Raw genomic sequence first — 14,548 nt, forward strand, 5'->3', positions numbered from 1 at the left:
CTCGGTTTCGATTCTCAATTTCGTTATTTCAAAAAATCACGTATTATAAGATGAAATGTTGTTGTGGGCTACGGCTTGATGGCATTCTATCATGCATACTCAAATCATGCTCTGATGAACTATATGGTATGATCTCAAAGACTTTTAATCATTCTCGGAAAGTAGGGATTTTCTTTTTATGTGGGAAGAGCACTTTCTTTAGTTTACTTCCCCTATATGGAAACAGACATCTCATCGAGAACTATAGCAGCATTGCCAAGTTGGGTGCCTTACCTAAATTGTTTGAACGAATCCTAGCCTATCATTTAGCTTTAACTATTAAATCCTAGAGTCTGGATACTCTGGAGTCGATCAGTCGATTAAACATTTTCTATGCGAATATATTTACCAAAACTAAACATTTTTTTCTTCAATAAACAAAAATAAGCAATATTTCGTCCAAAAAAATGTAGTTGAGCCGGTATGGCTTGAGCTGTGCTAAATTTTCGATAATTTTCATGGCGGTGTTAACAAAGCTTTTGTGAAGTCCTTTGTGCGCCATTGCCGTTGTTGTGTCAGAACTAAGTCAACTATAATAACAACTAGAGAGTGTTTATTTTGCTAAACTCATCGTTCAACTTCTTTCTACTTTCTCATGGTATATATTTCCTTTTTTTTGTTTATATTTGGTCAAATCTCTAACATGCTATCAGGTGATCCATTGGTTAGCTTTTATGGCAAGTGTTCTGGTAAGATCCTTAATGAGCGCTTTTTGTTGTTGAATGTGCACATCCAACAAGTACGGGTATTAATAGCAACCAGTTTGGTCATAGAGCCTTTGTTGGGAATTTTGATTTTTATAAGCTGTTTAAGCAAACTCAGGGCGAATTTAAGGAACTTTATAAGGATATAAACATTTTATGTCAAAAGCATTAAAGTATCAAAAGATGTTTGATAACTATCAATACCTTATTTTGATTAATTGTTTCATCATAAAATATGTTATTGATGTGACTAAGTACACGATGTTTCGTCGCTACAATTATCTTCAAAATTTCCGGATCTAAGTTCGCATGCTACGTATGCTTCGTCTGCCTCCCCGATTCTGTCGGATATCTCACCAAGAATTGGCTGAGGTACCAAGGGGTGAGCCTCCACAAGTGCCTACTTTAGTTATTGATTTCGAATGTGTAAATATACCGGTTAGTAGTAGAGAAAGTATAAAAACTACTGCCAAATATTAAAGGCGGTTATTAAAAATTTCCAAAGAATCTGAACATATTTGAGACAGCGTAGGACCGGCAACTCTGACAGGTTAGCAGCTATTTCGAATTGGGCAATGCAATTGGCAAATGAACTAATGGTCATTATAGCAAGGAAAGCAGTGTTTGTACCACATTTTGCCGTAAGCATTACTGACGATATGTTGAGAGATTATATGAAGGCTAAAATATCTAAAAGGATATAACCATTTTTAAAATAAACGTTTCTTAATCGAAAGATATAGCCTGCTTTGAAATAATAGTCCGATGTCACTTGAACACGCTACTACCTCAAAAAAATAGACGCCGCATTAATTCTTCTTTACTAAAATGTCCATGATTTTAATACTTATGTTTATTTTTATACTGATCCTTTAGCTTGCAATTACCACACCGTAGAAGACGGGGTTAAAGACGGATATCAATAAAACGGGAGTTTTATTTACTGATTTCCAAGTGTTGAGAGAGGATGCAGTCAACAAAACTATTGGAGTAACATTGACAGCATTTAATAATTCTGTAACAGTATCGAGGATTATGGTGTCCTTTTCTCCGGATATTGAGTTTATTTGCCTATAATTTAAGCTAAGTAAAATCTTCCTACGACGTCATAATTTCGATAAAATTTTAGTTTTGGATGATTGTAATATACCGAGAATGGTATGGAGTCGCAATGATGATCTTGAATGTTATGTACTTCATTCCTATTCGCACATATTCACGGATTTTTGCGACAAATTCTGTAAATTGTATCTTTTCCAAGAAAATTTGATTCCAAATTTATGGAAAGGGATTTTAGATATTGTTTTGTCCAATAACGCAAGCATTAAACTTTCGTGTAATGATGCCTTTGCTTCGTCAGAGGATAATTGTAGTACAACTTAAATGCTTACGCTTACGCTTCTTATTTAGGCGTACCCAATATTATTTACTTAGAACAGTGTTGTCAGAAGCGCACTGAGACCTTAGCGGTTATAAGGTTGATCGGTCCAGTATATAAATTCTTCGACTGATTGCCCGGTCTGGTTTAATAAAGATTTACGTAGAATCCATAACAAGAAAAGCAGAATGTTTTAGAAGCATAAACTTATTAGCGAGATTGTACATTATGCGACGTACTCGAAAGTAAGCATGAATTCAAGTTTTGAAAAGCGAAAACGTTTTCTAATTAGGCGTAAGTTATGAGAAGAAAGTTGTTGGTTGATCTAAATACTTGTTATGAATCTGTCGACTCTAAGTCGAAAATAAACGGATTTCTATGTGTTATGCAATATGGAAATACTTAGTTTACAAGATCAAAGAGATATTCAACTTTTTTGCTAATTACTTTGAAAAGTCCCATTCGGCTTCGCCCATATTAATTGATGATATGCTCATAAAATCTGTACGTTTGATATTTTTCCATCTATTATTTTGTCTGTAGAAGAGGTTTATCGCACACTTTCCACGCTGACAGCTTCCTATTAACCTGATTCTGATGAAATTCCGTCGTCTGCTCTTCGGACTTGTACTGATTTATTATACACCCCTCTAACAGGTATATTTAACTGTTGTTTAGTGAGTGGTTATTTCCCACGTATTTGGAGAAGTAGTTTTCTCGCCCTTTACTACAAAAATGGTTCTAAAAGTTCTATTGTTGATTACAGAGGTATATTAAAACTAAACCTATTGAAGCTGTAGTCTCAAAAAAAATTACGTTAGTAATTAAGTCTATTATTTCGCCGTACCAGCAAGGTTTTTTTTAAAATAGATCGACGTTGATTAATCTTTTAGAGCTAACTCATAATGTATTTCAAACCTTCTTGTAACATAGGCAAAGAGATTTAATTTATACTGATATTTTCAACGTGTTCGACAGAGTTCCCTATAATCTTCTGATTTATAAATTGAAGCATTTAGACTTTTCTGAAAACATTGGGGCTTGGTTCAGCAGTTCCTTAACAGCTCGTAAGAGTACTGCGTCATGAGAAATTCCTTAGCGTAGTCACGTAGGCTCACTCTTAGACCAACAGATCAGATCTGCCAGAAAATTGGTACTGTTGGAGTTTGGCCAATTTGAGTCTAGAAAGGCTTAAAATATTATATTAAAGTTGGGTTTCACGCTTATCCCAGCACAGATTAAAGGTGGTCGATTTTCCATCGCTTATAAGGCATCGAGAGGTGATATCCGTTTATATAAAATGGTAAAATGAAATGAAACTCCGTATCTACAAAAACAAAATTAATATGCGATTTTAATGAAACAAAAGAAAAAAAAAGTTGCAAATTATGAGTAAATTACTTATTGAATCGGTACCATGATATACTTGCAGCATGAAATTACAATGGCTTAGGAGTAGTAAAGCTCAGGCAATTTTAATTATAAATCGATAATGTTTTCACTTTTCACACCCACAATTGTAATGTAAGATTTTTGGATTATTTTGTGGTCGTCTTCTATGCATCTTTAAAAACCACCGCGTAATAGATTACAAGGGAGAGGATAACATTCCAAATAAAAAACGAAAGTAAGTTCATATACCAATTTTCATTTTTAATATGAATCTTAATGATATTAATAAAAGTAATTATTTTTTGTATCGTTTTCATCCTATCCGTAACGCTGGAAGGTCAAGTTTGGCAACCTGAGCGCGTGTTGTAGTCGCGTTTTAATTCTGTGCCAGAAATCTTTCAATTTCTTAGTGTATTTCTTAACTTTGTGGCTTTATTCGTGTCTAAATTATCAAAATCTTAAAAAAAATAAAGTGTGTAATTTAACTTATGTGAAATATATTAATGTTTTATGTGAAATTCAATCTGATTTTATGCAATCAACAATTACAGCTCTTGGTAAAAGTCTCTCTTTTTTTCTTAATCTTTGTTTGCAGTTTGTTTTGCTTTCGCTCTATATTTACAATGGCAACGAAATTGAGAAGTTTATTTTAATTTGCTGAAAATTTTGTTGTCGTGGAATATATTAGTTTTTTTTTCTTTTTTTTTTCCTTCATAAGTACCTTTTGTTGTTTTCACTGGACATGGTTTATTTACACCATGTCGCACGAAAACAGCTGTGAGCTGTGTGTTGGCTGTGTGCTCATTTTTGCCATGCAAAGTGGGCTCGTATTATCGGCCGTGCTGCTGATACAGTCCTTCTCGAACGCCTTAAGATGGTCATGTCCTCATTATAGAAAGCCGTACACAGATTTCTATAAACTCTTCACGGAGACGAGAAATTGTTTCTCAGATTTGAGCTCCTTATGGGAGAAATTTGAAGCAATTAAGGCTAGGTTTGATGAGTGTCGTCATATTGCGTACTTCTTCTTCCCCATCTAGCAAAGTTACAACTCGTAGCGTGTGGTTCACCTCCTCTGAGTTCTCTTAAGTCCGATTCCTTGGCGCAAGTTAGCGATTCCTCAAAGTTTTCAAAGGACGTTAGCTTTTCTGCTATTGTTGGGTCGGTCGTTAACAAAAAAGTTACAAATAAGCTGGGAAGTACTTCTGGTGTGAGCTATGCTGAAATGGCAAGGGTGTCTGCTCCTATTGGCGTCACTCAATCTACTCAGGCATCATCTCCTAAAACTAATAAAGAGAAGAGTAAATCGTCCTCTTCCTCTGGCTATTTGAGCTGGTCGCCAAACTGGGCGCATCGCAAAAGCTACTTGTGCAAGTGTCATTATCCTGTCTACACTCTCCCCAGTGCTCCTAGTACAGATGATATTTGCTTTCCTCCCAGAAAGACAATATATGTGGCACCTGATACATCTGTGGATAACATAAAAAGTTATCTGACGACGAAAATCCCATCAATCAATTTAAAGCTTGTTAGCATTTTCAAATTGGCTCTTCCCAATCTAGAACAATCTCGTCTTTTAAAATTCTAGTTCCGAGTGAAAACATGGATATGTCGTTAAATAAACCATTGCGGCCGGTTGGATCCTTAATTAAGGAATTTATCCTTCGTAACCGACCCCGTAATACTAATGTAGTAGCCCTTTCCCCTTCAAAAAACTAAATATTACTTCAGGCTCATTATCTCTAATTTATCAAAATTCTAAATTCAAAAATTCGTTCTATTTTCCTAAATTCAGTGAGCACGGAGTTTTCCTGTTCGGCCTTCACTGAAACTTGGTTAAAGCTTGATCTACATTTGTCGGAACTTTTGCATAATTCATTTCAGGTTTTCATAAATGATCAATTACGCAGCAATGGAGGCGATCTTTTAATTGCCATATCTCCAGCAGTCCCCTCCTATTCAACTGAATTTCCCCCTACTCCCTACGTTAAATTTATCGTCATTCAAGCAAAATTTTATGATTTCCATAAAATCAACATTTCAATGCTAAAATCATATCTTTCACATATTATGCTTGATTTCTTAGTTGGAAGTATTAATAGCTTATTGTCGTCGTTCTACAATATATTAAATCAAGCTATTTCTACATCCGTCAAACAGTCCTGTCCTCGAAGCAGGTGTCCCCTGTGCGTTAATAAGACAACTAAATATTACAAGAATAGAAAAAACAAGCTTTTCAAATAATTTTCGAAAAGTGGTTCTTCTGTGGACTCGACGCTTACTCAGTGGCAAGGCATAGATTTAATTCCCTCAACCACCACTATTATTGCAGATGTCTTCAGTTTGCTAAATGCTCTATGTTTGCTATGCTCAACTACCTTTTTTAAGTTCGTTAACTTCAAAAGAAAGATCTCCATAAATGCTTCGTATGTTTCTTTTAATGGCTCTGAGTACTCAGATGATATTGAAATCTCAAATCTCTTTACGGAATACTTCCGACGAAAACTTTCGACTGCTGATTTCGATTTAACTGTAAACTACCCATATCCGATAACTAATTCGGTTTCAGTTCTTGACTTGATCATTTCAGAAAATGACGTTTTAGAGGGGTTAGGCTCTCTAAAGTATAGTTGTGCGCCTGGACCTGATGAAATCATCTATACTTAAATCATACGCTGTCGAGCTATGCCGCATTATTTTAAAGGTTTTCAACCGCTTCTTGAATTTACGTGTTTTCCCTTTGTGCTGGAAGAGTAGTCTCCTCATTCCTATTCACAAAAGTGGAAGGAGACAACTTGTAGAGAACTACAGAGGCATTTCCAAACTGAGTGTCTTGCCTAAACTGTTCGAGCGAATGGTTACTCAGCATTTGTCCGTTGTCATCAAATCGTATATTTCTCCTCTCCAACATGACTTTCAAAAAGAAAGATCTATGGTCACTACTTTGTTAAAATTTACTTCTTATGTTTTCAAGGCTTTTTCTAGTGGCTCTCGCACTGACGTCATATACACCGATTTTAGCAAAGCGTTTGATTTGGTTAACCATAAACTACTCATCTTTGAACTCCAAGCCTCTCGCTTCCCTTTCTATTTAAATGGTTAAGCTCTTATCTGCACAATAGATCATTCAGGGTTTGTTTAACTTTATTACGTCGGACGAATTCCCCATGACGTCTGGCGTACCTCAAGGCAGCCACTTACGACCCATTTCATTTAATTTATACATTAAAGATATGCCCTCAGCGATTAAATCCAGGAACATCTTAACGTATGCTGATGACGTGAAACTCTTTTCTTTCTTTTCCGTAGAATCGCAATCACGTCAGCTTCAAAGTGACTGGAATAATTTTGTTGCATGGTGCTTTTTAAATTTTCTGCATCTAAATCTAAATAAATGTAAGAAGCTTTCTTTCTCAAGAAGGAAGTCATTCATTACTCAGCATTTCATTGATTCGCACAAGTTGGAGGACGTCAATTCGTTCACAAATTTAGGTGTTCTATTTGATCATAGGTTACGTTTTAATCTGCATATAGAGCTCTCGATAAGCAAAGCTAGGTCCGCGCTTGGTTTTATAAAGAGTTGGTCCAAAGAGCTTGATGATCTTTATAGTACGCCTAGGCTGTACATGTGTTTGGTTAGACCTATACGTGAGTATGGCTATGTTATGTGGTGTTCTTCATACACCTATACACATGGTCCTATGAAGATCAATTGAATTTGTTCAAAAGCAATTCTTGCTTCTTGGTTAAGCTTAGTCAGTGTAACTATAATTATGAGCTGTTTAATCCGGTCAGAGTAGTTTGCAAGAACCTAAATGACGTCTATAACTTATTCTCGTTATCGGACCCTTTAAATTCCATTAAAGTAACATTGCTTAATACGCGCGATTTAGCTATGTCTTACTTAAACTAGCTTTTATCCTTAAAAGTCGTTACGATTGGAAAATGAATTGTTGTTAATTATTATCGGTTGCCAGGCTTATGCTTGTTACGATGGCTTAGGGGTTCATTTGCAATTTGGTCCTGTACCGGTTGTAAGTGTGGCCCTATGCTGGTTGTGTACATGCTTTATTTCTTTTTTTTTCCTTCTTATTTGTTTTATTGTACTTCTACTAAATTTTATTATTAATTTAATATAAGTTTTGCTTTAAGTGCCAATTGAACTCGACTGTTATTTGTTTAGTTGAGTTTCATGTATAAGTAGAGAGTATGAGCTGTTTAATCCGCTCAGAGTTGTTTGCAAAAACCTAAATGATGACTACCATTTATTCTCGTTATCAGATTCTTTAAAGTCTATTAAAGCAACTTTGCTTAATATGCGCGATTTACCTATGTCGTACTTGAACTAACATTTCATTCTTAATATCTCATTTTTTATTTAAAATAATATTGTGTTGTTAACGTGTTTGTTGCCAAGCTTGTGCATGTTTGCAATGTTTTAGGGAGTCACATGCAACCTGGGTTTGTTCTTGTTGCGGGTGTGCTTCTGTGCTAGCTGTGTACATGCTTTTTTTTTTTTGTTCTCTATTTATTTATTTATACATGAATTATTATTTTAACTTTTTAATTTATTTTCAAACTCACTTTGTTATTATTATTCTTCTTTTTTTCTTCTTTTTTATTCTATACTAGATTTAAAACAATTAGTATAAGATTTGCTATTAAGATGCACTGAATTCAACTGTAATTTTCTTTAGTTGAATTTCATGTATGGGTAAAATAAAAAAAATAAAAAAAGGGCTCTGGGTTCTGACATATTGCAGTTGCTTAGATAGCACGTTGGGAGGAATAAAAAATCAAAATTATGCAAAATCGAATAATGCAATTTTTACCGGAAATTAAAAATGGGTCGTTTCATATCATTAAGTTAAAAGTAACAAAAAAAAAAGGATTTAATTCGATCACGTGGATTTGAAAGCGAAGATTCGGATTAAATTTATATAGGAGTTTATCTACAAAGAATATATAGTGTTTTAAAATAAATCAAAATTTAGTATTGTGTGACGTTAATAAAACCCAACCTTTTAATTTATTTCTTTATAACTTCTATTTTGATACAATTTAGTTTGAAAGTGCAGAAGATATTCCGGCTCTTTTTTCCCTACTTAGTCGCATTAATTGGGATACCTTTAGCAAAACACCGACACCGTCGTCAAAAAAAATGCGGGAACTGCAGGAATTAAACTCATCCATTAAAATACGCCATCGACTTTGAAAATAAATGGACTTCATTTAGATTTTTGCAAAATAAATATAATGCTAACCTTCATACACACCAATGCATCTGTCAACAACATTCCTTGGCTTACGATAAATATTATATGAATAATAGTGTGAGCCAAAGAACTATTTCGCCCAACATATTTTAAAATTTTTTGAGTTTCTTGTAAGTCAACAATTTTTACTGGATTTTATTTTATTTTCAACTTATAACTACTTTTCCCCATAAATGCTACTCTAACAACCAATAGCAACTCTGAAAAACAAGTACTAACGTAAAGCATGAACTATCGAGCTTGCGTTTGATGTGGCAATTGTGATATACGCATACAAAACAAACTCGAAATAAAACATGATGCCCAGATGTATTATTTTACGGCAATAGTTGCAAATTTATCTGACGCTGTTTTTTTCATAAAGAGAGCTTTGATATGGCTATAGCACATATCCCTAAATAAATTAGATTGTATTTAAGTACTTCCATTATGTGCTTCCATTGTAACTCCTCTTTGAGATACCGCTCTGTTCGCGCGTTTTATTATGTTCCTCTGCCTATGAAATTACCTTAAAAAAGGAAATATTCATTTATATTTCTTTATATTATAGTGAAAATTTTGTTGCTGTATTATATCTTACTTTTTCTCTCACCTACTATAATCAACCATATGTAGTGGCTAGCTTCTACTCTGTACGCTCCTAGAAAATAGTTTGTCACTTTACTTAAAGAACGATCTTTTTTTGCATAAATTGATAAGTTTGGGAGATATGAACTATAATTAAGTGTTGATTTAGGCCACAGACGATCATTTTTGGAAGTTTTTGTACTGTCAAAAACAAAACTTAAGGTTAATATTAATATTTTTTAGATGTATCACATTCTGAATTACAGCCAAAAGCAAAAGTTTTTAAACATTGTCTATCTGCCTGTAAATCAACCCCATTGGATGTTGGTAAATTCTTATTAACACTTTCGCTCTCCTTGGTGGTTTTTCTTACAAAATCAATCAATTCCATTTTGGCTGCTAATTTTCACTAATTTGATACAACTTCTCAGGTAACAGTGGGAACTAAAACTTTTGTGGCATATCGTACAATTGTATTTATTTATTTATTCTACTTATACTAGAAACTCAACTAAACAAATAACAGTCGAGTTCAATTGACCCTTAAAGCAAAGCTTATATTAAATTAATAGTAAAATTTAGTATAAGTACAATAAAACAAATAAGAAGAAAAAAAAAGAAAAAAAAACATGTACACTATCAGCATAGGGCCACACTTACAACCGGTACAGGACCAAATTGCAAATGAACCCCTAAGCCATCGCAAACATGCATAAGCCTGGCAGCCGATAATAAATTGACAATAATTAATTTTACAATCGCAACGACTTTTAAGCATAAAAGCTAGTTTAAGTAAGACATAGCTAAATCGCGCATATTAAGCAAAGTTGCTTTAATGGAATTTAAAGAGTCCGATAACGAGAATAAGTGATACACGTCATTTAGGTTCTTGCAAACTACTCTGAGCGAATTAAACAGCTCATAATTACATTTACACTGACTAAGCTTAACTAAGATAAAGTGCCTAGAGAAGCAGTTAGGGACATTAGGGACAAAGCTTATTTCACCAAGTAATGAAGGCGAGTCAATGGCACCATTTATTACTTTAATTAGAAAGGAAACGCCCAGACCAAACTTACGTTTCGCAAGAGACGGTAAGGACAGCAGAAGCAACCTATTTTCATAGGGAGGAAGAGAGGCAATCGGATCGCAACCCAAATTTCTAAGGGCAAACAGCAAAAATTGCTTTTGAACAGTTTCGATTGAATCTACGTAGCACCTATATGAAGGAGACCACACAACTGAGGCATACTCGAGTATGGGTCTAACCAAACACATATACAACCTTTTCGTAATGTAGGGATCATCAAGCTCTTTGCACCACATTTTTATAAAACCAAGCGCGGACCTAGCTTTGCTAACCGAGAGCTCAATATGCAAGTTAAAACGTAACCTATGGTCAAATAGAACGCCTAAATCTGTTATCGAATCGACGTCCCCCAACTTATGGGAATCTATGAAATACTGAGTAATGAATGACTTTCTTCTTGAGAATGAAAGCTGCTTACATTTACTCAGATTTAGTTTCAGAAGATTCAAAGAGCATCATGCAACAAAATTATCCAAATCACCTTGAAGCTGATGTGATTGCGATTCAACAAAGAAGGAAGAAAACAGTTTCACATCATCAGCATACATTAAGATCTGGCTGGAATTAACCACCGATGGGAGATCGTTAATGTACAAACTAAATAAAATGGAACCTAAGTGACTTCCTTGAGGTACGCCAGACGTAACGGGGAATTCATCCGAGGTGATGAAGTTAAACAAAACCCTGAAGGATCTATTGTGCAGACAAGAACTTATCCATTTCACTAAATAGAAAGGGAAGCCGGAGCCTTGGAGTTTAAAGATAAGTAGTCTATGGTATCAAATGCTTTGCTTAAATCAGTGTAAATAACATTTGTGCGAGAGCCATTAGAAAAAGCCTTGAAAACATGACAGGTAAACTACAACAAGTTGGTGACTGTAGATCGCCCTTTCCGAAAGCCGTGCTGGTGCGGAGAAATATACGAATTAATGGCAAAGGCCAAATGCTGAGTCACAATACGCTCGAACAACTTGGGCAAGACACTCAACTTGGCTATGCGTCTGTAGTTCTCAACAAATTGTCTACTTCCACTCTTGTGGATAGGAATAAGGAAACTACTCTTCCAACATGAAGGGAAAACACCTAAATACAAGGATATGTTAAAAATCTTTGAAATCACACCACCTAACTCGACAACGCAAGATTTAAGTACACATGATGGAATTCCATCAGGTCCAGGCGAACAACAATATTTTAGAGAACTCAACCCTTTAAAAACGTCATCTTCCAAAGTTACGAAGTTAGGAATTGAGACAGAGTTAGTTATAGAAAATGGGTAGTTTGCTGATAAATCGAAATTAGCAATCGAAAAGTTTCGTCGGAAATACGCAGCAAACAGATTTGAGATTTCAAAATCATCCGAGGAATCAGAGCCATTAAAAGAAACAAGAGTGGCATATGTGGAAATTTTTCTTTTAGAGTTAACAAATTTAAAAAAGTATTTAGGATTAGCAAACAGAGAGGATTTAATGAACTGAAGGTATCTACAATAATAATGTTGGTTGAGGGAGTTAAATCTATGCCTCGCCACCGAGTAAGCGACATAGTCGAGTGCAGAACCACTTTTCGAATATTTTTTGAATAGCTAGTTTTTTCTATTCTTGTGATATTTATTTGTCTTATTAAACCACGGGGGATATCTGCTTCGAGGTCGACACTGTTTGATCGGAACAGATGCAGCAATAGCTAGATTTAATGTATTGTAAAACGATGACAATAAGCTTTCAATACTACCGGTTGAGAAATCAAGCCTCAAATGTGAAAGACAATGTTTTAGCCATACAATATTGATGTTATGAAAATCATAATATTTATTTAAAAAATTTTGTTTTGCACATTGAGGCATTTCAACGAACCATCATTCATATGATGAAAGGAAATGCTTATTGATGGATGATTAGGATCCTTAGGTAAACTTAAAGGTGGGCAACGATTTACGTTAATCTCGGGAAAATTGGCAAAGCAGAGATCAAGCAGTCTACCATTACAATTAGGGGTACGATTATATTGAACCAAATTATGGTCAAACAATTCATTAAAGAACACAACAGCACTATCAGACGTTGAAGTAGGAATCAAGCCAGAATTATCACTGTTACACCAAGTCATTTGAGACAGGCTGAAGTCACCCAATGCAACGACCAAATCGGTAAGTCTAGAGCGCTTGGCCACTTCACAAATGAGGGCAGCGTGTATCTTGTAAATGGAGATATCAGAATTTGGGGGAATATAGGAGCAGGTTATAAATAGATGTTTATCAGGCATATTCGCGCGAATAGCGATAAATTCAACGTCAGGAGAAGTGGGAAATTCAATTAAATTGGACGGGACTGACGCAGATATGGCAATTAATACCACCACCAATGCGATTCACTCGATCATTTTTAAAGACTTGGAAAGATTTATGAAAAAGTTCCGACGACTGAAGATCGGATTTTAGCCAAGTTCCAGTAAAGGCCAAACAGAAAAACTCCGTGCTCACTGAATTTAGAAAAGTGGAATGGATTTTCGAATTTAGGCCCCTAACATTTTAATAAATGAGAGATAGTGGGTCTGAAGAAACAATTAGTTTTTTGAAGGCGTCAGGACTATTGCCTTGGTATTACGGGGACGACCTCGAGGGATAAATTCCTTAATTAAGGATCCTACTGGCCACAGTGATTTGTTTAACAACATATCACTGCTTTCAGTCGGAACTAATATTTTAAAAGAGGAGATTGCCTTAGCTTGAGAAGGAGCCATTTTGAAGACGCTAACACGCTTTTAGTTGACTGATGGGACTTTCGTCGCCAGATAACCTTTTATGTTATCCACCGATGTTTCAGGTGCCAGTCTTGACACAAATATTGCTTTTCTGGGAGGAACTGCCGTCAAGCAAATGTCATTATTTGGAACAGGAGGGGGGTTCACGGTAGGAGAGTTTCGAGTTGGGGAAAATATAGATGCGGTTATCGCCCTTGTACCGGCAGCTTGTGAGACTTGCCCAGTCTGGTGACCAGCATTCACACGCGAACAGCCAGGAGGAGAGGCTGATTTATTTCTCTCTTCATTACTTTTAGGCGATGGCGCTTGATTAGAGTGAGTGGCGGCTCTGAGCGCAGATACCCTTGCCACTTCAGCGTAGCTTAAAACCGATGGACTTGCCGGTTTGTTTGTAATTGTTTTGCTATCAACCGACTCAGCAATATCGGAAAAATTACTGTTCATTTTAGAGTTAGCGAGAGCAATAACTTGTACCAACGAATTAGATTTGGAGAAAGCCAGAGGTGACGTCCCACACGCTACGCTACGAGTAGAAGATGAGTGTCCAATAAAGCGACACTCATCAAACCTAGACTTAATGAGCTCAAATTTTTCCCACAAGGAGCCGAGATTTCTACTTAATTCCGAGAAACCATAACGGGTCTCCTTGAAAAGTTTATAAAAGTCAATGTCCCGCTGCCTACAGTCAGGATATGACCATCTTAAGCCTTTAGACGGGTCAGCGACTGCGTCAGCAGCACGGCCGAGAATACCGACACACTTTGCATGACCAAAGCGCTCGCAAATCCAACAAGAAACGAATCTATCAGATTCCGGGCCCGTTTTCGCCCGAAAAGGTGCATATAAACACTCCATGTCCAGTCAAAAAGACAGTTGTGGATTATGAAGAACAGACACACAAATCGCTAAAAAAAAATCCTGAACATAAAAATTTATCAACCAATTTGTGCAAAACTTCTCTGTTACGTTGACACTGTAACGAGAGATCAATAGCAAAACATATATTATATAGCAAAACAAACTACAAACAGCAAAAAAATAACAGAGAAAAAGAGAGAAAACAAAAAAAAAGAGAGATTTATATCAGAGCTCAAAATTTTTGTTTGCAAAAATCCAATGAATCAAAGCGTAAAGAAAATATATTTCTGTTACTTTGAATTCACTCACTTTCTTCTCAAAGTATATTATAAATTCACACACTATAAGGCAGAATAGCCACGAAATTCAACAAAAAATTAAAATATTAATTGCCGAAACAAAATAGACGACTATAACGCGCGACAGAGTTGCCAGACTTTATGTGCTTGCGATATTTGAAGAGGTTGACACTTATATTGAA

The sequence above is a fragment of the Glossina fuscipes genome, unplaced genomic scaffold (assembly GCF_014805625.2).
Source record: "Glossina fuscipes isolate IAEA_lab_2018 unplaced genomic scaffold, Yale_Gfus_2 60755, whole genome shotgun sequence".
Lineage (NCBI taxonomy): Eukaryota > Metazoa > Arthropoda > Insecta > Diptera > Glossinidae > Glossina > Glossina fuscipes.